The following is a 25,989-nucleotide window of genomic DNA, read 5'->3' as shown; positions in this document are numbered from 1 at the left end:
AACTGATCAGGATTGAACATCCATTGCTGCTTAAAAACATCTAATCTGACGTGTCAATATCACTACGTTTTGCAAGTGGGAGGTGAGCGATTTCCTTCACGCGGGGATTGACGAAGCTGTACTGTCTTGGTGAAAAAATACAGTACGTTCAGTTTCATCCCGTGAGTTCGACAGCTTGACTTAATGTAGTAATTTTGCCTTACGCGACTTGTTTTTTTTTTGTTATCTCATCCTGTCGGTGCGTTTGCCATTTTCTCTTTATTCTTTTATTCTTTTGAGCATATTTGGCCTGTCTTAAGGTCGATCTGTCTTGCCGTCTGGCTGGCTGGCTATCTGACTGGCTGGCTGGTTCGTTGTCGTTTGCACGCCCGTCTGTATTATAGTCGATTTCGTTTTGATTCTTTTTATTTTACTTTCTCTTGTGTATTAAGTTTGATAACAGCTGTAATTTGTGATTTTCCGGTTGACGCTGTTGGTGTGATGATGGTTATTGTTTGTTAGTTGTTAGTTGTTTGGTTGTTGTTATTGGAGTTGTTGTTTTGTTGCTGTTGTTGTTGTTGATGCTGTTGTTGCTGCTGTTATCGTTTCATTGGTCAAATTCTTCTCTCTGCAGGTGAATATAGACTGTGAGCGGTGGAAGCAATGAAGACCCATGTTGTTGTTGTTGTCCTGGTGGCTTGTCTGCTGTTGGTCTTCATCACAGTGTCACAGAGCTGGAGACAAGGTGAGGATACAGTTACTGGATTGATTTATATATTTATTTATCGTTTCATTGACTTTTTCAAATGATTTTTCCTGTGTTTATTTATTTTGTTTGTTTCGTTTATGCACATGCTGATTAACATTTGTAAGTTGCACGTCGATTTTTTTTCCAGAAATATATAAATTTGAAAAACACCAACAAATCACACAAACAAACAAACAAACAAACAAGAAAACAAAGAAACAAACAAATAAACAACAACAACAAACACAAAATATAAACAACTCACTACACAACACGCACAGCACGATGACCGTCTTCTTGATCGACTGTATCAAAGAAGCTTAGACTTTTGAATGAATCTCGGTTTGTGCGATGGTGCAGCAGTGTGCGACATTGTGTTCACAACGATAGCATTGTTTTGAACATTTAAGTCAGACAATGTTTGCTATATATTTGACACTTTGCGGAATGATAAGTGTAAGTTTTTGTCCAACGAATATGAAGCAACTAAAAGCATTTTTGTTGGAATGGCATTTTCTTCTCAGAGAAGGAGGGGGTGGGGGTGGGGTGGGGGGGGGGGGCAGGGGGGGGGGGGCAGGGGTAGTTACCCTGTATAAAAAGAAAGACTAATCCATTACCTCGTTCCATAACCTTCACTTTTAATTAACCTTCTTTGTCTAAATGGTTTTCAAGCTGCCGAAGGAAAGGACGAAAGACGTAAATGGTTTAGGCGCGTGGCCAGATTTAAGGCAAGTGGTTTAGCTGGCGGTCAATTATGCTCGAGGTGGGGACGTCAACACTGCTGGGATAGCGGTGTTCGGCGTCGTCGTCGTCGCTAAATCCCCTCTACACCACGCGCCCCGTTTGAGGGGGATAATAATGATCCTGTGCTATAATAAAAGCGTTTTGATTACCGAAATACGTATTAGTGTGTTGGACTGCACCTTTTCAGAGCAAGCTTATGTTATAACGCGCACATGATAATCAATGTCATCGTATACTTACATTTTTCATCCTTAAGAACTGGTCTGTATATTTCTTGCTCAATCTGACACGATACATTGCAAATGTCTTTAATGTTCTGCTATCAAGATTTTCAAAATGAGGCTGATGCTTTGCAGACTTTTTAAGTTGTGTATGATTTCAAAGAAAAATCTTATTGCAACAATACATTGTCAAGAACACATACTACATGCACGGTATTTAACCTTCTATTTATTGTGTATGTGTGTGTGTGTGTGTGTGTGTGTGTGTGTGTGTGTGTGTGTGTGTGTGTGTGTGTGTGTGTGTGTGTGTGTGTGTGTGTGTGTGTGTCAGTCCACGCACTGTTTGGTGTACAGACTTAATTTTGCACAAACGTTTGCGATGTCATGAAACTTTCAATTTCCAGATGCATAAAATTATGTTGGTTTGACATTTATTTTATGCAGAATTAGCGTAACTGAACAGCCATTATATCAAACAATCAGTTCATAAATTAACGTTTCCACTGTGAGTATGTGCGTTAGTGTGCACATGTTAACTGAAAACAGACATGATATCATCCGATTTGTTCAATTTCATGACAATCAGCTTCCACTGTAAACGGATGTCATGATCTGCACAGTTTTATTTCAAACAGACATAATATTGTACTCACGTTCAACATGGTAGAATAAGTACATTTCTGTGGCTGATTGTTGTGTGTTAATCAGCGTAATGTTTGGTGTAAAATGTGAGGATGAAAGATGAATAGCACACACACACACACACACACATACACACACCCACTCACACACACACACACACACACACACACATATATACCCGCATACACCACCACCCTCGTCTCGATCCCCAGTCTGTTTTGAAAAAGAAAACTGAACTAAATGTAACAAGGAAAACTACTTGTGATCCGAATGAATGATTGTCAGGTCGAAGGTCTGAAGTTCGAAAGTAAGTCGATTCAAACCGATGGAGCAGTCTTGAAGTTTGATGTAGAATGCACGCACGTAGGGGAAGGTTTCCTGATCCGAATGAATGATTGTCAGGTCGAAGGTTTGAAGTTCGAAAGTAAGTCGATTCAAACCGATGGAGCAGTCTTGAAGTTTGATGTAGAATGCACGCACGTAGGGGAAGGTTTCCTGATCCGAATGAATGATTGTCAGGTCGAAGGTTTGAAGTTCGAAAGTAAGTCGATTCAAAGCGATGGAGCAGTCTTGAAGTTTGATGTAGAATGCACGCACGTAGGGGAAGGTTTCCTGATATGGACCACCGTTTGTTTCATGCTGATAACTAGCTTGTTTTTCTTGCGAAGAAGTTTTATTTTAAGTTTGGTAGTCCTTCTCTCTTTAGTGAACCTTTAGACCTAATTAGAGCGAATTAGCTTTACTAGGCATTCAGCAAAAATTAAAGACAGAAAAAATCACAAACTGGTCCATTATTAGGAGCCTGGCCGGGCGCCCAATATGGAATAGTAAAGAGGTCTTTTGTGATCACTGTATAAAGCCCCCTATACTTCACAATAACACGATACAACTTAGTGTGCAAGTCAGAATTATTCAAATATGCTTTAGATTTATCGATTTCGGTTTGACGAGAACCTTATTAATTTTTGAAATACAACAGGAAACTAAAGAAACGTATCAAAACCAGAGAGAACACAAATGAAATTCTAAACTTCCACTTGCAATAGGAAGACTATTAGTTATATTGTTTTTAAAGCTGGAGTGCTAGTTTCAGCAAAATTCTGAATAAATTAATGAAACCAGCCTTTAGCTTTTATTTTCTTCAATTTGTTGAAGGTGGTTCTTATTAGCTAGGGGACACAGACGTACTGTGTGATTTTGCTATCAATTTTTGTTTTCAGTAGAAACTGAAACTGAAACTGCTATAATTTAACTGATACAGTCTAAGCTGTCATAAATAGCCATGTTTGTGTGGTAACAGCTTTGGCTGTTGGCTGTTCAACGTGTTTGTGTGTGTGTGTGTGTGTGTGTGTGTGTGTGTGTGTGTGTGTGTGTGTGTGCGTGTGTGTGTATGTGTGTATGTGTTTTTGTTTGTGTGTGCGTGCGTGCGTGCGTGTGTGCGTGCGTGCGTGCGTGCGTGTGTGTGTGTGTGTGTGTGTGTGTGTGTGTGTGTGTGTGTGTGTGTGAAAGATAGAGAGATTTAGAACCAGATTTCAGATAAGAGTAAAGAATGACAACGTACTAATACATTTGACACAAAAACAAGCGACAATAGTGCTCTGAATTCTTTTCAAAATCGACCACAGAATTTTCAAGCGAGCTGGTCTACCCAAACAGTGGGAGGGGTCTCGTCTGAACCAGGTATTGATCCCCCCGTCAGGTGTTCAGCAGGAAGCTATGCTTTTTTCGCTGTGTGCCGTGACGTGGTTATGGTGAAGGATGACAGAGTTAAATAAGTGCGGATTCTCGGGTTAGTATCAGGCTTTGAAGGAGGGTACATATGCGTTTTAACTAATTGTCAATCTACAAAACGCAACACTGTGAACATAGAGGTAAAGAAGCTCTGTATGAACCGACACAAATCGTGCCAGGACAGGGTATTCATTTGTTTCGGCCGAGCTAAACAGAGCTTGACGTTAATCTGTTTCGTCATCTCGTGAAGAGAAAGGATACGGTTACAGTTATTGCATATGACGTACATGACGCTTCGACAATGACTGTGCTTATGTACAACTTTATAACACACACACGCACGCACGCACGCACGCACACACACACACACACACACACGCACGCATGCACGCACGCACGCACGCACGCACGCCCAAACACGCACGTACACATGCACGCACACACACACACCCATACGCACACACACACATACACACACACACACGCGCACACACACACACACACACATACACACACGCACACACACACATACGTACGCACGCGCGCGCACACACACACACACACACACACACATACACACAGACAAACACACACACAACCACACACACACACTCACACACACTCACACACACACACATACACACACACACACACACACCTAACACTCACACACACACACACACACACACACACATATTTCAGTCCAGATAGACAACAGATATCGGTTTATCTCCTCTTTAGCAGTTGCCAACGAACCCGTGCGGCGGAAGAACCAAATTAATTGAGTTTCGAGCAAAACATAAAGATCAGCGCTTCAGAAATGCACAACAAACAAGCTTGTGCGTAGATAAACCAACAAGACGAGAGTTTTATGAATGCACACTACATGTACTTACAAGAAAATAGCTCGAGCGCAGAGTTTCGGGAATAGACAACAACGAAAACATGCGTACGGATAGACTAGAGTTTCAGGACTGCACAACGAATACGTGTTTGTGCAGACAGACAAGCAACACAAGAATGCTCAACCGAAATCTGCCTAATCATCGATATTGTTGACGGCTCAAGCAACGCTACACGACCAGGCATGTCTCCGTCCCCAGATAGGGGTTTTCTGACGACCAATTAAAATACTCCCCATCGCTCTAGTATTTCTCCTCAAAAAACTCATGAGTCGTTTGGGTCTCAAGTCTGTATTCAGCACTTCGGAATCTGAAACACCATGAGGAAACGTAGTGATCTCTGCTGCAACATGAAGCGCACGCACAACAACAGTACATAGAGACAATGCACATCGACAAGGACTTTGAGACAGAAACACAGGCAGAGACATGGACACAGACGTACAATCCCTGAGACACAGACACAGAGAATGACAGACATAACCGCAGAGACAGACATAATACAGTCTCACAGACATCATGTACTACCGCTACCACCATCACCGCCACCACCAACAGCAACACCAACAACACCATCACCACCACCGCTCGATATCTTATGACTTTACGCCATAAAACCAGGGAGTAAAGATGGAATGAGCGTGATTGGTGCTCGATTTGTTTTTAAAATATCACTTTAAATAGTACGGATTAAAGTGTCACTCCTATCAGCACTAGAGTGCATTCCATCGAGCCTGGGAGAAAAAGAAACAAGTCGCGTGAAGCGATTTTAAACCATTTAGTTATTCTGTCGGCCTGAAACTAAAAGATCGACACGGAAAATCCGGGATCCGTTATTATCGAGACTATATCAATGCTTGGCTCGCCGAAACCAGAAGACCGGGACGAGTCGAGGTGGTCTTTGTCAAGCAAGCGAACTGAGGACCTTTTGAGCACATTTTCATAGCAAGGATACCAACACATTTTTTTGATTCAGAAAATGATAAAAAGTACAATGCAATAACTTTCGTATCTATCATCGCAATTTCAATTTTAAATAAGTAATTTTATCTTATGACTTTACGCTTCCAAGCTTAAATGCAATCCAATAGCCCGGATTGGCGTGTATGTAAGGGAAAGTTTGTGAATGTGAATTGTAATACAGAAAATTATCAGCAACATTAATACCACTCTTTGTGAAAAGAAATCAACATAAAAGAAAGTTATCTTAATTTCAAAAAATCTAAAATATGTTCGGAATTACCTGTTACCTAAATCCGAACAAAGAGGTTCAAAATCCAAACAGCACAAACCAATGTTACTTTGCCTGACAAACAGCGCAAAAGTACTCTCTTTGGCTTTCTGTTATTTCAGCACAATCCACATGTACCCATTTTGAGCACATCAAACACTGAATCATGTCCTCACATGTGTATTCTCGGCACAAAAAAACAGAACCAGTTAGCTTCCTGTTGATGACTGACATTTCTAGCCCTCTTGTTTTTAGCTTTCTGTTTCTCTCTGTTCTCTGTGTTTGGCTTTGATTTGCTTGTTTTCTTTGTTTTTGCTTGTAGGGACTTGACGTGATAATGTCAGCTTCTGTATAGTTTGGTATTTGAACCATAGGGGTGCTCGGTAATTGAAATCTACCTAACAGTTTTAAAACCACATGGTGCTCAGGCACGATTAAGACGAATGCTTTGAAACAGACATATTTGGCCAGCAGATAGATCAGTTTTACTGTTCATTTCAACCATAACTTTTCACTAAAAGCAACTCCAATTCATGCTATGATTAGTCTTTTGTCGGTCGACATACATACATACATACATACATACATACATACATACATACATACATACATACATACATACATACATACACACACACACACACACACACACACGTACACACACACACACACCCACACACACACGTAGACACACACGCACGCACGCACGCACGCACACACACATACATACATACATACATACATACATACATACATACACACACCACCATCCTCGTCTTGATTCCCAGTCTATGAATTGAGTCGATTCAATTGACTACATGTAGAAACACAAACGAAAGGCATTCAAGGCATGACATACAAAGCTTTAAATCAAAATGTTTTACAATTGCTCTCACCTTTTACCCAGCCTCCAGACATCTTGGGGAGTACCAGCACCAAGTAAGCAATGCCGATGACAGCATAGATGACCTTCATTTGATCCATCTGTACATGTTACATAAAACACACACACACACACACACACACACACACACACACACACGCGCGCACACACACACACACTCACACACACACACAGGCGCACACACACGCACACACACATACACACACACACCCACACACAAACACACACACACACACACACACACAAACACACACACACACCCACACACAAACACACAAACACACACACACACGCACATCCATCAAAGACAAATAAAATCAAAGTTTGGGTTGGGCATATGATTTCCGGTCCAAGCTTTAAAGTCCCAGTCTGCCTCAAATGGTTTACAGAACGATTTAAATCTTCTCACGAAAAAACCAGTTCTAACCTTATGGAATACACTTGCAATAGTATTTAATAGCATTAAATGACACAGTTCGTTTTAAAGGCTATTTAGCTTGCGTAAACCACACACCAGATTTTGTGGTTTATTTTACCCCTGAGCCATCCGTGTGACACACCCGTGTGATGCACTTTCCTTTTTTCACAATTTAGTCGTCAGTTTGTGATGTCAATGCGACTCGCTGTATCTGCAATTGTCTGCCTCTAAATCTAAAATGCAACACACGACTGCGAGTCACACGAACCTATCAGCGCCGGTTGGCTGCAAAGAAGCAACCGCTTTGCAGAAAATTCGTCTGCTTGGGGAAACACGGCCTTGCGTGATCGGCTTCCGGGCTGCCTTTTTTTTTTTAAACTTTCAAAACTTCCAGTGTACTGATCTTGTCTTCATGAAAAAAGACATCTTTTATGATTTAAGAATGATTCTGTTACTAGCGGTCTATTTATTATTTAGATTTTAAAAGTTAGTTCTTGCGCCAAAAACGAGGCGTCCGATCATGTTTGAAGACAATCCGACTGCATGGCCACGGAAAAAAATCTTTAGAAAATGCTATCTCTTTACGGTGAGTTCTCAAGCGGTGAGTGTTTAAACGAAAGGGTGTTTGTGCTGTGTGTAAAACCCTGACAGTGTCTGTGACCAGAAACTGATGGTTTACGTGAAGCTGTGTGTGCCTTCCAAGTAGGTCCATCGGAAACTCATGTAAAATGCGCCATCGTCAAAGTTAGAACAGTAATACACATGAATCAGATAGTCTATATAAAAGCAACACAAAAGCACATACATGAATAGACAATTTGATAAACTGTTAAATGAACACACAAAAGGAAAACAAATAAACAAATAAGTAAAAAAATAAATAAAATTAAAAAAAAAGAAAGATAAATAAAATTAAATAAAAGGAAAAATACATAAATAAATAAAAATACAAAGTAAACAAACGAATAAATAAATAAATAAATGAATAGATAAATAAATAAATATGAACAATTTCTAGTGTCTACGTAAATGCATCGTGTATGTTATTTATGAGTCGTTACGTCAGCTGAAAGAACGAGAAAGGCTTTTTTATTCAGTCAAAAGTTAAAATATGTATCGATTGGAGATTGGATTTCCCTTCTTTGAGTCATGTGACGTCAGAGGCCGACAAAACTTTATAATTTGGCTTTTCAGGTTGACCGAAACTTCAAAGGAACTAAAAACAAGTCGCGTAAGGCGAAAATACAATATTTAGTCAAGTAGCTGTCGAACTCACAGAATGAAACTGAACGCAACGCAACGCAGCAAGACCGTATATTCGTAGCATCGTCACTCCACCGCCCGTGGCAAAGGCAGTGCCCGTGGAATTGACAAGAAGAGCGGGGTATTCGTTGCGCTGAGAAGGTTAGCACGCTTTTCTGTACCTCTCTTCGTTTTAACTTTCTGAGCGTGTTTTTAATCCAAACATATTATATCTATATGTTTTTGGAATCAGGAACCAACAAGGAATAAGATGAAAGTGTTTTTAAATTGATTTCGAAAAAAAAAATTTGATAATAATATTTATATATTTAATTTTCAGAGCTTGTTTTTAATCCGAATATAACATATTTATATGTTTTTGGAATCAGCAAATGATGGAGAATAAGATAAACGTAAATTTGGATCGTTTTATAAATTTTTATTTTTTTTTACAATTTTCAGATTTTTAATGACCAAAGTCATTAATTAATTTTTAAGCCACCAAGCTGAAATGCAATACCGAAGTCCGGGCTTCGTCGAAGATTACTTGACCAAAATTTCAACCAATTTGGTTGAAAAATGAGGGCGTGACAGTGCCGCCTCAACTTTCACGAAAAGCCGGATATGACGTCATCAAAGACATTTATAAAAAAAATGAAAAAAACGTTCGGGGATTTCATACCCAGGAACTCTCATGTCAAATTTCATAAAGATCGGTCCAGTAGTTTAGTCTGAATCGCTCTACACACACACACACACACACACACAGACACACAGACACACGCACATACACCACGACCCTCGTTTCGATTCCCCCTCTATATTAAAACATTTAGTCAAAACTTGACTAAATGTAAAAACGTCATGTGTTTGATTGCATGTGTGTGTGCTGTTCAATGTCAAAACAACAACAAAGTGAGTACATGACGTGTGTTTTGTAGTTCCTTTGAAGTTTCGGTCAACCTGAAACGCCCAAATATGAAGCTTATGTGTTTGATTGCATACATGTGGATTGCATGCATGTGTGTGTGTGCTCGTTCAATCGTCAAAACAACAACAAAGTCATAAGTACCTGAAAGGAATTCGATCGATACATAAATGTTATTTGCGTGTTTGACCAAAATATGACATTTTACACAGATCTCGACAGTCATTGTTCACCTCGACCGCAAGCGCGGTCTCGGAGAACAATGACTGTCTCGATCTGTGTAAAATGTCATATTTTGGTCAAACACGCAAATAACGTATAATGTGCCTTTCAGAGTACAACAGCCACCGCTTCGCTTATTGTCTACAAATTTAAGTCCATTTTCGTTAAATTATTTTCAGATCTGCCGCAACGATGGAATGAAGACTACAAGAATCTTCACATCTCCACCACAGTCCCCTACGTTACCTCAGGAGATTCCCAGAACGACACTGCCAGGCGTACCCTAACACTCGCCATGATTGCTGAACGGTACCCTGAAGACGCCTGGATTCATGCGTATACAGACGGTTCAACAACAAACGCCGTGGCCAATGGAGGAGCAGGTGTACTTGTCAGATCTCCTGAGGGGCACACTTCTACAGCAGGGATACCAACAGGAAAGTACTGCTCAAACTATGCAGCAGAAGTTCAGGCCATCATGCAAGCAGCCTCCATGATTCATGACTCGGAAAGCGAATGCCCCCAAGTTGTTTTCCTCTCTGATGCACTGTCTGCCTTGGAAGCCATTGCAGGAAACAAAGCTTCCTCGTCTGATGGAGAAACTCCAGGAGCTTGCCAAGACTCGACGGGTAGTCCTGCAAAGGGTTCCAGCACACTGCGGAATTCCAGGCAATGAAACAGCTGATGAGCTCGCCAAACTCGGAGCCAGGGAGGAACAACCAGACAACCCGGTCAGCTTCGCTGAAAAGAAAACCCTCGTGAAGGCAGCAATGCGACCACAATCCACAAGAGACGCATATCATCTCCTAGAACGATGGCAGCAAGTAGTGATCATGCGACTACGAACTGGTCACTGTCGCCTCAACGCCCACAGGTTCAGGAAGCTGAAGCTGATCCCATCACCAACCTGTCCCTGTGGTCTGGAGGACCAGACTCCAGAACATGTCTTAATGACATGCCCCCAACTCAAACCAATCAGAGACAAAGTGTGGCCAGCATCAGTCCCTCTACGCATCAAACTCTATGGGAGCAGACAAGACCTGGAAGCCACGACGTCATTCGTCTCGCAGACTAAACTGATGGTGTGACGGCGAACGCAAGAAGAAGAAGAAGAAGTTAAAATTATTTAAAATGTGTAGACTACTCAACTTGTATGAAAACATATGAATTACGTTCTTTTAAAATCAAAGTCATCAACAACTACCACAAAACTGTACGTACACTTGCATCAGTTCCTATACTCGCGTTGTGATCGTCAAACAACAAGCACAAACCAAATCATCGAACTATTCAACAAACGCAAAAAACCCACTTATGTAACCATAGTGCGACATTCTATACTCGTGTGTGTTTACGTGGGTGATTTTTAACAGAAGTATACGAGCGGTAACCTGAGATAATATCAGGTGTCAAATCTTAACGCACACGTCGAAACACACACTCATGTACGCACAGACAGACAGACAGACAGACAGACAGACAGACAGACAGACAGACAGACAGACAGACAGACGGACAGACAGACAGACCAACAGACCACCAGACAGACAGACAGGCAGACAGACATATACACACAAACACACACAAACATGTATACACACACACACACACACAGACATACACACACATACACACATACACACACAGACAGACATACACACACATACACACAAACACACACAAACACACACACACACACACACACACACACAGACATACACACACATACACACATACACAAACACACACCAATACACAAACACACACCCGCACACACACACAGACGCATGTGTGCACACTATCTCAAAACTATATCTTGTTCTGTTTGCTGTCAGTAATCCTATACCCACCATACGGGTTTGGACACAAGTGGATGAAATACTACAAGTAGATAACATTGTTCGTTGGCTCTATCGACGCCCGTTTTTAACAACTTGCTTCCCTTGATAAACCGTCCATAGATCGTCGTTCTCTCGAACTAACTCCTTAGTATGTCATCGAGAATAGAGGATGTTGGGATATCATTTCAATGCATTTCGTATCAATAATGTCGGTCTCGCTTGAAATTATGGCTACTTGATATTGCTTTCCAAACTCATACGAAGTGACCGGGAGCGTAGGGTCAGTTACTGAACTAGCCCCGAACAGTGAGATACGGAGAACAGTACACAAATACTAACGGAGAGACTCGGAAACTCGAGTCACTAAGTAGTCGCCACGCTCGAGAACTCAAGTGTAATACGAGCGTATTTGAAGTTAAAATCTACCTCGACTACAGTGCGACAAAATAGCTCAGTCGGTAGAGTGCCCGGTTGACGCACCGTCCTTACTTTTGTAGTCCCGGGTTCGATTAGCTTCGAAGGCAATTTTATTTTAATTTTTTGCTGAACCCGTAATTCTTGTATTTTATTCATTTGCTTCATTCCAAACGGTTTTCAATTTGTTCTTGTTTTCTTAACTCTATGCTTGCATTTTTTTTCATTTTGATTTATCCCAAATATTTTGAGTCGTGTATTGAAAATCGAATATAGTGCATGAGTGCCATAGAACAGCTTTCCCACAATCCCGTATTCTATTTTTAGTAATGGATATTCCCAAAGAAAGGTCAACGGGCATATGTACCATCGCATGTCGACTGCTGGTAATAGTAATTAGCTGCTTCTATTATGATAGGCTTCTGGCTTAGCTTATTTCCTTATTAACTTGCTTGATTGTCTGTGTGTTTGTTTGTTTGTGTGTTTGTTTGTTTGAGCTTTTGTTTGTTTGTTTGTTTGAACTATTGTTAAAACCCCATTTTAAAAAATTCGTCGTTTCATATTTGTTGCGTTTGTTCACTTTTTAAAACAGGAATTCACCAAAAACCACACTTTAAAAAAAACATTCACAACTACTACTTCAAATTGAATATAATCGGGTTTTGTAACGCTCTCTCGCAAGTTGACTGGACAGGTATGGTGACAAATGAAATGTTTAATGATAGTATTGACGATTTTAGTAGAACATTTATGAATGTTGCAAAGCAGTACATGCCGGTTAAAGAAGTCACTGTACGCCCCAAAGACGCACTCTGGATTACCCCAGACATTTTAAAGTTAATCGACGAGCGAGATCAAATTCACCTGAGAGCAAAAACGAGTAATTCTTTAGAAGATTGGCAGAGTTATCGTCAGACGCGTAATCGTGTCACAGCAGCTAAGAGAGACAGAGTCCAGCAATTTTATATTGAGTTAGACGAACGTATTTCCGACCAAGGTTCCTTTGGTACTAAAAAGTGGTGGCAGTTGGTAAAGTCATTCATGGACAAGAAAGGGCTTGGTGTTGATGAAATTCCTCCGATTAACTTTGAAGGCAAGATTTACCAGTCAAACCATGAAAAAGCCAACGTTCTGAACAATCTTTTCATACATAATTCTGTTCTTGAAACCCCAGACGACAATTTGCCTCAAGCTGATTTTTTAGACAACGAACTTAATGAGATTTATCTTACAGTCGATGAGGTTAAAGAGGTTATTAAACGCCTTGATACAGGTAAAGCCACTGGTCCGGATCTTATTCACAATAGACTTCTAGTTGCTGCTGTTGACGCCATAGCAGAACCCCTGACATATTTGTTTAACAGAAGCCTTAGAGAAGGTATATATCCTAGTTTGTGGAAGACGGCTCATGTCACTCCTATTTACAAAGCCGGCACAGCCGATTGTTGTAACAATTATCGACCAATTTCATTATTAAGTTGTGTTGGGAAGGTAATGGAGCGCTGTGTCCACAGCCATGTTTACACCTTCTTATGTACGAAATAATATATTATCACCTGCACAGTCAGGATTTATGTCTGGTGACTCTACCATCTGTCAGCTGGCTTCGATTTGTGACGAGTTTTGTGTAAATTACGATATGGGAATTACCACTCAAGCTGTTTTTTGTGATCTGTCAAAAGCATTTGAAAAAGTTTGGCACAAAGGGCTATTATATAAACTCGAAATTGTTAAAATGGTTTCACGATTATTTAACAAATCGCCACCAGGCTGTTGTTATTAAGGGTGCTAAGTCTGCATTAAAATGTATCCCGGCAGGTGTTCCACAAGGCTCTGTTCTAGGCCCCTTGTTATTCCTGATATATATTAATGACATTGTGAATGATACGGAATCTGTTATAAAGTTGTTTGCTGATGACACGAGCATGTCCATGTCCTTAGAAGATCCAATTAGACGAGCGCATACTTTGAACGCAGACCTAAATAAAATCAGTACCTGGGCAAAACAGTGGAAAGTTAAATTTAACGAAGCAAAAACGGAATTGTTAGACATAAAACGTGATAATATACCAACCGAACCAATCATTTTTAATAATATTGTTTTGGAAAACGTGAACCAACATAAACATCTTGGCGTAATTTTGCAGAATAATTGTAAATGGGACTTCCAAGTGAGAAGCATCGTAAAAAAGGTCACCCTCTTAATTAATTGCTTAAGATATTATAAATACAGATTAAATCGTAAAAGTCTGGAAACTATGTACAAATCCTTTGTTCTTCCACATTTTGACTATGCAGACATCCTATGGGACAACTGCACCGAGTACTGGTCAACTGCACTGGAAAAATTACATTTGGAAGCCATTCGGACTATAATCGGTGGTGTACGCGGCACCAGCCACGAAAAGCTGTATAAAGAAAGCGGATTTTGTAACCTAAAAGAAAGACGGAGCAGACACAAACTAATTTTATATTACAAGATGGTATTTGGCAAATGTCCTCATTACTTATCACAACTTTTGCCACCTTTAACTTCTGATGTTAACCCCTATCATCGAAGAAGACCATCAGAAAGAAGAGTTCCCACTTGCAAAACTGAAGTATACCGTCGATCTTTTATACCATCTACCACTGTCCTTTGGAACTTGCCAGACAACATCAAAACAACTAACTCAATCAGCGAATTCAAACACTATCTAACTATACCTGATTATAACGTACCTGCCTATTACTACTGTGGTAAACGACTGGAAGAGATTCACCACTGCAGAATGCGCCTAAACATGAGTAACTTGAATTCTGACATGTGCAAACGCCACTTGCAGGAAAATCCGCAGTGCGCTTGCGGCTACCTGCACGAAACAGCTGACCATTACTTGACATATTGCCCTCTGTACGTAGACGCTCGCCTATCTATATATATATACGACTTGTGTCTGTGTGTCTGTGTGTCTGTGTGTTTGTGTATTTGTGTATTCGCCATGCACGGCCAAAGTTCTCGATGGATCTGCTTCAAATTTGGTGGGCTTATTCATAGAGACCCCGGACACAACCTCATCGATGAGATATTTCAACACGTGCTCTCAGCGCGCAGCGCTGAACCGATTTTGGTTCCACCTCAGCTATTTTGGTTCCACCTCAGCTACCCGGGCCCCCATACCGACACACCAAAGCCAAAGTTCTCGGTGGATCTTTTTCAAATTTGGACACCGTATTCAGCTACACCCCGGACACAATATCATCGATGAGATATTTCAACACGTGCTCTCAGCGCGCAGCGCTGAATCGATTTTGGTTTTTGTGTTCATTTCACCATTATAAGTAACTCTTCCTTATCTTCTCATATTCTCCAGGTTTTCAGCGTTTACCTCCCTTCCTTCGTAATGGTGCACTATAGTGTGAGTGGAGCGTCTTCGGATATTCCCGGCGTTCTGTTACTGTTACTATTTTTAGAAGGTCAACGCAGTGTCCAGAACGTAAATTGGACCCGTAAATTATCCTCACTGTAAAAGTGCAAAGGTCGAATCAATTTATAGCCACGCGAAAAATACACTGTCATCTACCTCTCTATAGATACGGCTTCTCTGTGTTTTTGTGTGTGTGTGTGTGTGTGTGTCTCTCTATGTGAGCAACACCTGTGCATTGTTCAGTTCTGTTTGTGATGTGGTCTGGCGGCTTTTGTGTAAATTTATGTACTGGCCTTCCTTTTAGAAGCCATAACTTGCTCAGTCCTGTTTGAGTGGAGTTCGCCTCCAAAGGTGATTAACACGGTTACATTCGTCGACAAGGATGGGACTCGATATGGTCAGGAATGGCATTATGGCCACTGAATCATTTTCGTGCTGTTCCCATTCCACGAATCTGGGAGGGACCTAAGCTTGGCGGGTTCATTGTTCGGACCCGGCGAAGCCGGCGTACGGCTCTAAGTACTTCTTCCCGGCGAAGCCGGCTACCCGGCGAAGCGGGTATTCATTCTAGTCTACAATAAATGCACTACCTGTACATTACAGACATGTTGAAATATTGTTAAATGGTAGCGAAAACCTTTCTCTTCGCACCAACAAGCTTATTTTTGAAAGTGTCCAATCGTTTATCTGTAAATCTGGTCGTTTTTGTTAATGTGACTCAGTACGCATATCCATGCCAACAACCCTTATTTTATATACATTTTTCAATTATATATTCAGCGAACTACTGCTTATTTGCCATTGGATTACAGTTTACAATGTACTATGTATATTCTTTTTGTATGCGCTAACCACCTTCATCTTTCATTTGTACCTACCATTCTTTCGTCCCACCTCCACCCTCCCCCTCTTCCTCCTGCTAGCTTTCTCCTGTTCTTTTTGGTTTGCTTCAACTATGCTGTTTACCTAGATAGTTCCATAGTTTATAAGTAATGTTTGTCCGACATCATATTTTTGTTAATTTGTAACTACGTAGGGCGCGTAATATAAGCGTTCGCTTGAGTTCGTGTCCCTACTGTTTATCGTTGTATTGTTGTACCATGTTTGATTTAATAAAACATTGTTTAAACCAACTACTACTTCACACACATTTTTTTTTTTTTTACTCAGAAAGAGAATGAGAGGTCAGAGAGAGAGAAATCTCCCCCGCCTACTCTTTTCTCCCACAGAATTCAATGGGGAGAGAGAGGGGGGAGGAGCCAGTGGATATAGCGGGGGTGTGTTGGAGTGAATACTGGAGCGTGCCGTACCACGCAGCGACTTTATTATTAGGAGCCGCGTGTTGTTTATGGCAGCTCTCGGCGTGACTGGTGGCTTTTTATATTTAGTCAAGTTTTGACTAAATATTTTAACATCGAGGGGGAATCGAAACGAGGGTCGTGGTGTATGTGCGTGTGTGTGTGTGCGTGTGTGTGTGTGTGTGTGTGTGTGTGTGTGTGTGTGTGTGTGTAGAGCGATTCAGACTAAACTACTGGACCGATCTTTATGAAATTTGACATGAGAGTTCCTGGGTATGAAATCCCCGAACGTTTTTTTCATTTTTTTCATAAATGTCTTTGATGACGTCATATCCGGCTTTTCGTGAAAGTTGAGGCGGCACTGTCACGCCCTCATTTTTCAACCAAATTGGTTGAAAGTTTGGTCAAGTAATCTTCGACAAAGCCCGGACTTCGGTATTGCATTTCAGCTTGGTGGCTTAAAAATTAATTAATGACTTTGGTCATTAAAAATCTGAAAATTGTAAAAAAAAAAAAAATTATAAAACGATCCAAATTTACGTTTATCTTATTCTCCATCATTTGCTGATTCCAAAAACATATAAATATGTTATATTCGGATTAAAAACAAGCTCTGAAAATTAAATATATAAAAATTATTATCAAAATTAAATTGTCCAAATCAATTTAAAAACACTTTCATCTTATTCCTTGTCGGTTCCTGATTCCAAAAACATATAGATATGATATGTTTGGATTAAAAACACGCTCAGAAAGTTAAAACAAAGAGAGGTACAGAAAAGCGTGCTATCCTTCTTAGCGCAACTACTACCCCGCTCTTCTTGTCAATTTCACTGCCTTTGCCATGAGCGGTGGACTGACGATGCTACGAGTATACGGTCTTGCTGAAAAATGGCATTGCGTTCAGTTTCATTCTGTGAGTTCGACAGCTACTTGACTAAATATTGTATTTTCGCCTTACGCGACTTGTTAATTATCCAACCGCTCAAAACCATTAATAAAGCCCTTTGCACTGGACAAGAGTATAAACGTCAATATTCTTTTTATAAAATCTAAGGCTGCGAATCTGTGAACTTTCAGTAGACTCTAAACACGACTATTTTCGTCAAGCCCCCCCCCCCCCCCCCCCAAAAAAAAAAAAAAAAAATGTACACAAACTGGTCTCTCTTGACAAACCGGCAGGAAAAGAATCTTTTCCCCCGTTTTTCCTTTTATTTAGAAAAGAATCGTTCCTGCTCTTATTTCCCTCCCCCCCCCAAAAAAAAACACACACACACAAAAACAGAAACAAGTTATATGCTTGCATGTTCACTTTTTAAAACGGAAACGTGTCTCCCACTTTTGGGCCTCATATCATCTTCCAGAAACTATTCGATCAAATCAGAAATAATGAACGGGAAACATATTCTGTTTTTATCAACGCTGCTACTGCTGCGTGCGTGCGTCAGTGCCACAGAGGAAAAGAATACTCCCCTGTTCTTTATTCCACCAAAACAGAAACTGTATAATTTTTAGGAAAAGATTCGTCCCCGATCTTTTCTCCCTTGTGTGAATCACAGATTGTCTAAATCGTAGTAGGGCTCAACTTCTTGTTAATGCACATTACTCAAAAAGAGAATGTGAGAGAGAGAGGAGAAATCAACGCTATACACGACTATTCAGTCGCAGCTTGCTTTGGCAGCTTGGGGGAAACATTCGCCGCGTCAGTTGATACCACCGGCCCCGTTGTTAACCCGTGATTTGTAAAAATGTAAAAAAAATTACAAATCACGGGGCGCGCCCCGCGATTTGTAAAAACATTGTTACAAATCACGTTTTTGCGCCCGATATTTTCTTGTCATCTCCAAAGTCAAGGGACAAAAACGAAATCCCTTGACTTTTGGGGTAGCGCGACTCTGTTAATTTTAAGATTTTTTTTTTCATTACTAGGGTGTCCCATCGTTAGGAAATGCCGGTCGCTTCCTCCCAGTGGAAAGCTAGCAGTGACAGAGTCGCACTACCCCAAAGTCAAGGGATCTATTAGTCATGTTTCGCCGTTATCCCATTTCACCCCCATCCCATTTCGCGACATTTCACAGGCCAAGTGACATTGTACCACCATATCCTTGCACCATTAGCTCAACTTCCCATTTTGGCGCAATCCTGTTTCGCCGAAATACCATTTCGCCCCCATCCCATTTTCGCGACATTTTACAGGCCAAGTTTCATTTTACCACCATGTCATGTACCATTAGCTCCACATCCCATTTTCACTCCGTAGACTCCTTCGCAGCGGTGTTGCGTGCCGTACTGTTTCTATGGTTCCTGCAAAATAGCTCCAAGCCAATTAGAGGACATAAACATGAGTGTGCAGGGTCGGTGGTCAAACACAAACGGTGGGCAAACACGGCAGCTGCGGGGGCGAAACACGGCAGCTTCGGGGGGCAAACACAGAAGTTGTAGGATAATTCTCATTCTCCGAATGATTTTCGCTGTCTGCAAGGTCCTAGAAGCTTGAAACTCGGCCTCAGTACTGCAGAAAGGTTCAGATTTTTGTGGAACTGATGGCAGTTCTTCACATTAAAGTTTACACCAGTAATTTGTTGCGAATACTACGAGATTTGCTTCTGTGCAGTTACAGGCGTGATATTTTACAGAATCACGGCTATAATATACAAAATCAGTATGCACCCAAAAAGTACATCGGCGTGTAGAAGAAACACTAACAGATCTAACAAGACATATCTTAATGTGCAAAGTTACGAAATGTTTATAGAAGAAGCTGTTTTATCGAGACACAAACCCCACTCAACTTACCGCTCCAGCGTGCGGGGTGCAAATACCCGTGCGGCACGCAACACACCGCTGCGAAGGAGTCTACGGAGTGATTTTGGCGCAATCGCGTTTGGCCGTGAGCCCATTTCGCCCCCATCCCATTTTTGCGACATTTCACAGGCCAAGTGTCATTTTACCACCGTGTCATACCACTAGCGCCACATTGCATTTTGTCGCCATGCCGTTTTGCCGTCATTCCATTTCGCCGCCATCCCTATTTCGCGACATCTTTTGGATTGTGGCAAAAATGGGATTTCGCGTAAACGGAATGTCTTCCTAGTTGAATAACGCAGTATAATAGTATAGTGAGGCTTGGCAAGAAAAATAAATCAAAAATGAGATGGCGGCCAATGGGATGGTGTCAAAAGGGGATGTCGCGCTATTAATTGTTATGACACGGTCGTAAAATGACGCTTGGCTTATGAAATGTCGCGACAATGGGATGGGGGCAAAATGGAATTGCGGTGAAACGGCATGGCGGCCAAATGGGATATGGTGTCAAAATGGGATGTCGCGCTATTGTTATGACATGTTAGTAAAATGACGCTGGGCTTGTGAAATGTCGCGAAAATGGGATGGGGCAAAAAATGGGACGGCGGCAAAATGGGATTGCACCAAAATGGGATGTGGAACTAAAACCACCCCCACCACTGAGCGTAGAGGCTCTAAACAAGAAAAATTAATAAGAAGAAAAGGCATGCATTACTTTGTGGAATGCGATATTTTTACATTTTTACATTTCTACAAATCGCGGTTTTAGGTTCGACGTGATTTGTAAAATGTTTTTACATTTTTTACAAATCACGGGTTAACACCCGTTCCAACAAACTATTGTGCTCGAGAGAGAAGAGAAATCAACACTATACACGACTATTCAGTCGCAGCTTGCTTTGGCAGCTTGGGGGAAACATTCACCGCGTCAGTTGATACCACCGGCCCCGTTCCAACAAACTATTGTGCTCTCCCTTTTCAAGCTGCTGCCACTATAAACGGGACATGTTCTCTTGCTCTAAGAATCGTTCCTGCTTCCTTTTCTCTCCACCACAGAAACACATTATTTTTTTATTTTTTTTTAAAGTGTATAGTTTTTTTAGGAAAGATTCGTCCCCGATCTTTGTTCCCTTGTGTGAATCAAGATTGTCTAAATCGTAGTATAGTAGGGTTCAACTTCTTGTTTAGTGCACATTGCTCAGAGAATGAGAGAGAGAGAGAGAGAGAGAGAGAGAGAGAGAGAGAGAGAGAGAGAGAGAGAGAGAGAGAAAGAGAAAGAGAGAGATAGAGAGAGAGAGAAAGAGAGACTGAGAGAGAGAGAGAGAGAGAGAGAGAGAGAGAGAGAGAGAGAGAGAGAGAGAGAGAGAGAGAGAGAGAGAGAGAGAGAGAGAGAGAGAGAGAGAGAGAGAGAGAGAGTAAAATCAACGCTATACACGAATATTCAGTCGTTGCTTGCTTGGCTTCGGGGGGACAACAATCGCCGCGTCGTCAGTTGAATACTATTCTGAAGAATTCCGTGTTCTTTCTACCCCAGCCCCGTTCCGACAGTGAAGAATCTTTTTAAATTGTGTAAACCCGCCCTCTTTTTATTTCTCCCCTAAACAGAAACAAGTTATATGCTTGCACGTTCACTTTTTAAAACAGAAACATATCTCCCACTTTGGGACCATATCATCTTCCAGAAACTATTCGATCAAATCAGTAAACCTGTACCGTTCTGCTGAAGTCTGTTTTATCCACACTCCGCTGTTGCGTGCCACAGAGGAAAGAATATTCCCCCCGTTCTTTATTTCACCCGAACAGAAACTGTATAGTTTTTAGGGAAAGATTTATCCCCGATCTTTTCTCCCTTGTGTGAATCTAAGAATCGTTCCTGCTCTTTCTTTTTCCTCACCACAGAAATAATGAACGGGAAGCACATTCTGGTGTTTTTTTTTTATATCAACACTGCTTCTGCGTTACCACAGAGAAAAAGAATCATCCCTGCTCTTTTTTCCCCCCTAAACAGAAACAAGTTATATGCTTGCATGTTCACTTTTTAAAACGGAAACATATCTCCCACTTTTGGGGACATATCATCTTCCAGAAACTATTCGATCAAATCAGAAACAATGAACGGAAAACACATTCTGTTTTATCAACGCTACTGCTGCGTGCGTGCGTGCTGTGCCGTGCCACAGAAAAAAAAAAATATTCCCCCCTGTTCTTTATTTCACCCGATCAGAAACTGTATATTTTTTTTGTAGGAAAGAATCGTCCCCGATCTTTTTTCCCTTGTGTGAATCACAGATTGTCTAAATCGTAAGGGCTCAACTTCTTGTTTAGTGCACATTGCTCAAAGAGAGAGAGAGAGAGACTACAATCAACGCTATACACGACTATTCGGTCGATACTTGCTTGGCGGCTACAGGGGAAAACAATCGCCACGTGGTCAGTTGAATACTATTCTGAAGAATTCCGTGTTCTTTCTACTACCCCAGGCCCCCCCGCTCCTACGACAGTGAAGAATCTTTTTGAATTGTATTAAACCCTTCCCTCTTTTTACATTTAGTCACGTTTTGACTAAATGTTTTAACGTAGAGGGGGGAATCGAGACGAGGGTCGTGGTGTATGTGTGTGTGTGTATGTGTGTGTGTGTGTGTGTGTGTGTGTGTGTGTGTGTGTGTGTGTGTGTGTGTGTCTGTGCGTGCGTGTGTGAGTGTAGAGCGATTCAGACTAAACTACTGGACTGATCTTTATGAAATTTGACATGAGAGTTCCTGGGTATGATATCCCGAGACATTTTTTTCTTTTTTTTGATAAATGTCTTTAATGACGTTATATCCGGCTTTTTTGTGAAAGTTGAGGCGGCACTGTCACGCTCTAATTTTTCAACCAAATTGGTTGAAAGTTTGGTCAAGTAGTCTTCGACGAAGCCCTGACTTCGGTAGTGCATTTCAGCGTGGTGGCTTACAAATTAATTAATGACTTTGGTCATTAAACATCTGAAAATTGTAAAAAAAAAAATGTTTTTTATAAAACGATCCAAATTTACGTTTATCTTATTCTCCATCGTTTTCTGATTCCAAAAACATATAATATGTTATATTTGGATTAGAAACAAGCTCTGAAAATTAAAAATATAAACATTATTATCAAAATTAAATTTTCGAAATCAATTTAAAAACACTTTCATCTTATTCCTTGTCGGTTCCTGATTCCAAAAACATATAGATATGATATGTTTGGATTAAAAACACGCTCAGAAAGTTAAAACGAAGAGAGGTACAGAAAAGCGTGCTATCCTTCTCAGCGCAACTACTACCACACTGCCTTTGCCATGAGCGGTGGACTGACGATGCTACGAGTATACGGTCTTGCTGCGTTGCATTGCGTTCAGTTTCATTCTGTGAGTTCGACAGCTACTTGACTAAATGTTGTATTTTCGCGACTTGTTTTTTTCTCCCTTTCCTTTCCAAGTCGCAACTAAACGGGACATGTTCCCATTGCTCTAAGAATCGTCCCTGCTCTTTTTATATTTAGTCAAGTTTTGACTAAATATTTTAACGTAGAGGGGGGAATCGAGACGAGGGTCGTGGTGTATGTGTGTGTGTGTGTGTGTGTGTGTGTGTGTCTGTCTGTCTGTCTGTGTGTGTGTGTAGAGCGATTCAGACTAAACTACTGGACCGATCTTTATGAAATTTGACATGAGAGTTCCTGGGTATGAAATCCCCATACGTTTTTTTCATTTTTTCAATAAATGTCTTTGATGACGTCATATCCGGCTTTTCGTGAAAGTTGAGGCGGCACTGTCACGCTCTCATTTTTCAACCAAATTGGTTAAAATTCTGGTTAAGTAATCTTCGACGAAGGCCGGGGTTTGGTATTGCATTTCAGCTTGGTGGCTTAAAAACTAATGAGTGAGTTTGGTCATTAAAAATCTGAAAATTGTAAAAAAAAAATTTTTTTATAAAACGATCCAAATTTACGTACATCTTATTCTTTATCATTTTCTGATTTTTAAAAATATATAAATATGTTATATTTGGATTAAAAACAAGCTCTGAAAATTAAAAATATAAAAATTATTATCAAAATTAAATTGTCCAAATCAATTTAAAAACACCTTCATCTTATTCCTTGTCGGTTCCTGATTCTAAAAACATATAGATATGATATGTTTGGATTAAAAAACACGCTCAGAAAGTTAAAACGAAGAGAGGTACAGAAAAGCGTGCTATCCTTCTCAGCGCAACTACTACCCCGCTCCTCTTGTTAATGTCACTGCCTTTGTCATGAGCGGTGGACTGACGATGCTACGAGTATACGGTCTTGCTGCGTTGCATTGCGTTCAGTTTCATTCTGTGAGTTCGACAGCTACTTGACTAAATGTTGTATTTTCGCCTTACGCGACTTGTTTTTTCTCCCCACCACAGAAACAGTAAACGGGAAACACATTTTGTTTTACCAACGCTGCTGCGTGCCGTGCTGTGCCACAGAGAAAAAGAATATTCCCCCCTTCTTTACAGAAACTGTATAGTTTTTAGGAAAGATTCGTCCGCCGATCTTTTCTCCCACAGAAACTAGTTGATAGGTGACACACACACACACACACACACACACACACACACTGTTTTTACATTTGGTCAAGTTATGACTAAATGTTTTAACATAGAGGGGGGAATCGAGACGAGGGTCGTGGTGTATGTGTGTGTGTGTGTGTGTGTGTGTGTGTGTGTGTGTGTGTGTGTGTGTGTGTGTGTGTGTGTGTGTGTGTGTGTGTGTGTGTTGAATTGAGATTGTCAAATGTTGATTTTACATAACTTATATAGGCGGTTTTCAAAAAAGTAAGACTTTTGAGGCAGATGAATTTTTCAAAATGACTTTAATCAAAGCACCTTTCTTGTCAGCTAGTATTGTTAAGGAAACATAGAAGTATTCAAACACTAAATAGGCAGTCCTTGACTAAAACAAAAAGGGTAGAACAAATTAATTAAAATAAAATTAACGAGAAAATATGTCACTGGTGTTACCGTCTTTAGATTTTTTTTCATCAGGTATAATTAGGTGATATCACATTATTTTGCAGATTAATTGAAGAAACTGAAGATGATCTTCCAACTGATCAGGATTGAACATCCATTGCTGCTTAAAAACATCTAATCTGACGTGTCAATATCACTACGTTTTGCAAGTGGGAGGTGAGCGATTTCCTTCACGCGGGGATTGACGAAGCTGTACTGTCTTGGTGAAAAAATACAGTACGTTCAGTTTCATCCCGTGAGTTCGACAGCTTGACTTAATGTAGTAATTTTGCCTTACGCGACTTGTTTTTTTTTTGTTATCTCATCCTGTCGGTGCGTTTGCCATTTTCTCTTTATTCTTTTATTCTTTTGAGCATATTTGGCCTGTCTTAAGGTCGATCTGTCTTGCCGTCTGGCTGGCTGGCTATCTGACTGGCTGGCTGGTTCGTTGTCGTTTGCACGCCCGTCTGTATTATAGTCGATTTCGTTTTGATTCTTTTTATTTTACTTTCTCTTGTGTATTAAGTTTGATAACAGCTGTAATTTGTGATTTTCCGGTTGACGCTGTTGGTGTGATGATGGTTATTGTTTGTTAGTTGTTAGTTGTTTGGTTGTTGTTATTGGAGTTGTTGTTTTGTTGCTGTTGTTGTTGTTGATGCTGTTGTTGCTGCTGTTATCGTTTCATTGGTCAAATTCTTCTCTCTGCAGGTGAATATAGACTGTGAGCGGTGGAAGCAATGAAGACCCATGTTGTTGTTGTTGTCCTGGTGGCTTGTCTGCTGTTGGTCTTCATCACAGTGTCACAGAGCTGGAGACAAGGTGAGGATACAGTTACTGGATTGATTTATATATTTATTTATCGTTTCATTGACTTTTTCAAATGATTTTTCCTGTGTTTATTTATTTTGTTTGTTTCGTTTATGCACATGCTGATTAACATTTGTAAGTTGCACGTCGATTTTTTTTCCAGAAATATATAAATTTGAAAAACACCAACAAATCACACAAACAAACAAACAAACAAACAAACAAACAAACAAACAAACAAATAAACAACAACAACAAACACAAAATATAAACAACTCACTACACAACACGCACAGCACGATGACCGTCTTCTTGATCGACTGTATCAAAGAAGCTTAGACTTTTGAATGAATCTCGGTTTGTGCGATGGTGCAGCAGTGTGCGACATTGTGTTCACAACGATAGCATTGTTTTGAACATTTAAGTCAGACAATGTTTGCTATATATTTGACACTTTGCGGAATGATAAGTGTAAGTTTTTGTCCAACGAATATGAAGCAAC

At 40.6% G+C, this 25,989-nt stretch overlaps 2 long non-coding RNA genes across 3 annotated transcripts in view; one reads left to right on the top strand and one right to left on the bottom strand.

The window, feature by feature from the left end:
- Positions 1 to 75: 75 nt before the first annotated feature.
- The window catches only part of LOC138956362 (uncharacterized), a 26,523-nt gene continuing 609 nt past the window's right edge, over positions 76 to 25,989 (top strand). Inside the window, exons 1-4 of one of the 2 annotated variants that reach the window (XR_011452631.1) lie at positions 76 to 161; positions 614 to 724; positions 24,746 to 24,857; positions 25,389 to 25,499. This is a non-coding gene — a long non-coding RNA (uncharacterized lncRNA). Of the gene's footprint in view, positions 162 to 613; positions 725 to 24,745; positions 24,937 to 25,388; positions 25,500 to 25,989 lie in introns of both variants that reach the window. The other variant, XR_011452632.1, reaches the window with a different exon arrangement.
- LOC138956361 (uncharacterized) lies at positions 4,791 to 11,256 on the bottom strand. The gene is made up of 3 exons (XR_011452630.1): positions 11,134 to 11,256; positions 7,095 to 7,182; positions 4,791 to 5,277 (listed from the first exon to the last, which is right to left on the bottom strand). It is a non-coding gene; the product is annotated as an uncharacterized lncRNA (long non-coding RNA).

The sequence above is a fragment of the Littorina saxatilis genome, unplaced genomic scaffold, assembly GCF_037325665.1.
Source record: "Littorina saxatilis isolate snail1 unplaced genomic scaffold, US_GU_Lsax_2.0 scaffold_1366, whole genome shotgun sequence".
NCBI lineage: Eukaryota > Metazoa > Mollusca > Gastropoda > Littorinimorpha > Littorinidae > Littorina > Littorina saxatilis.
The sequence above is the reverse complement of the archived record's forward strand: the minus strand, read 5'-3'. Positions and strand labels throughout refer to the sequence as shown.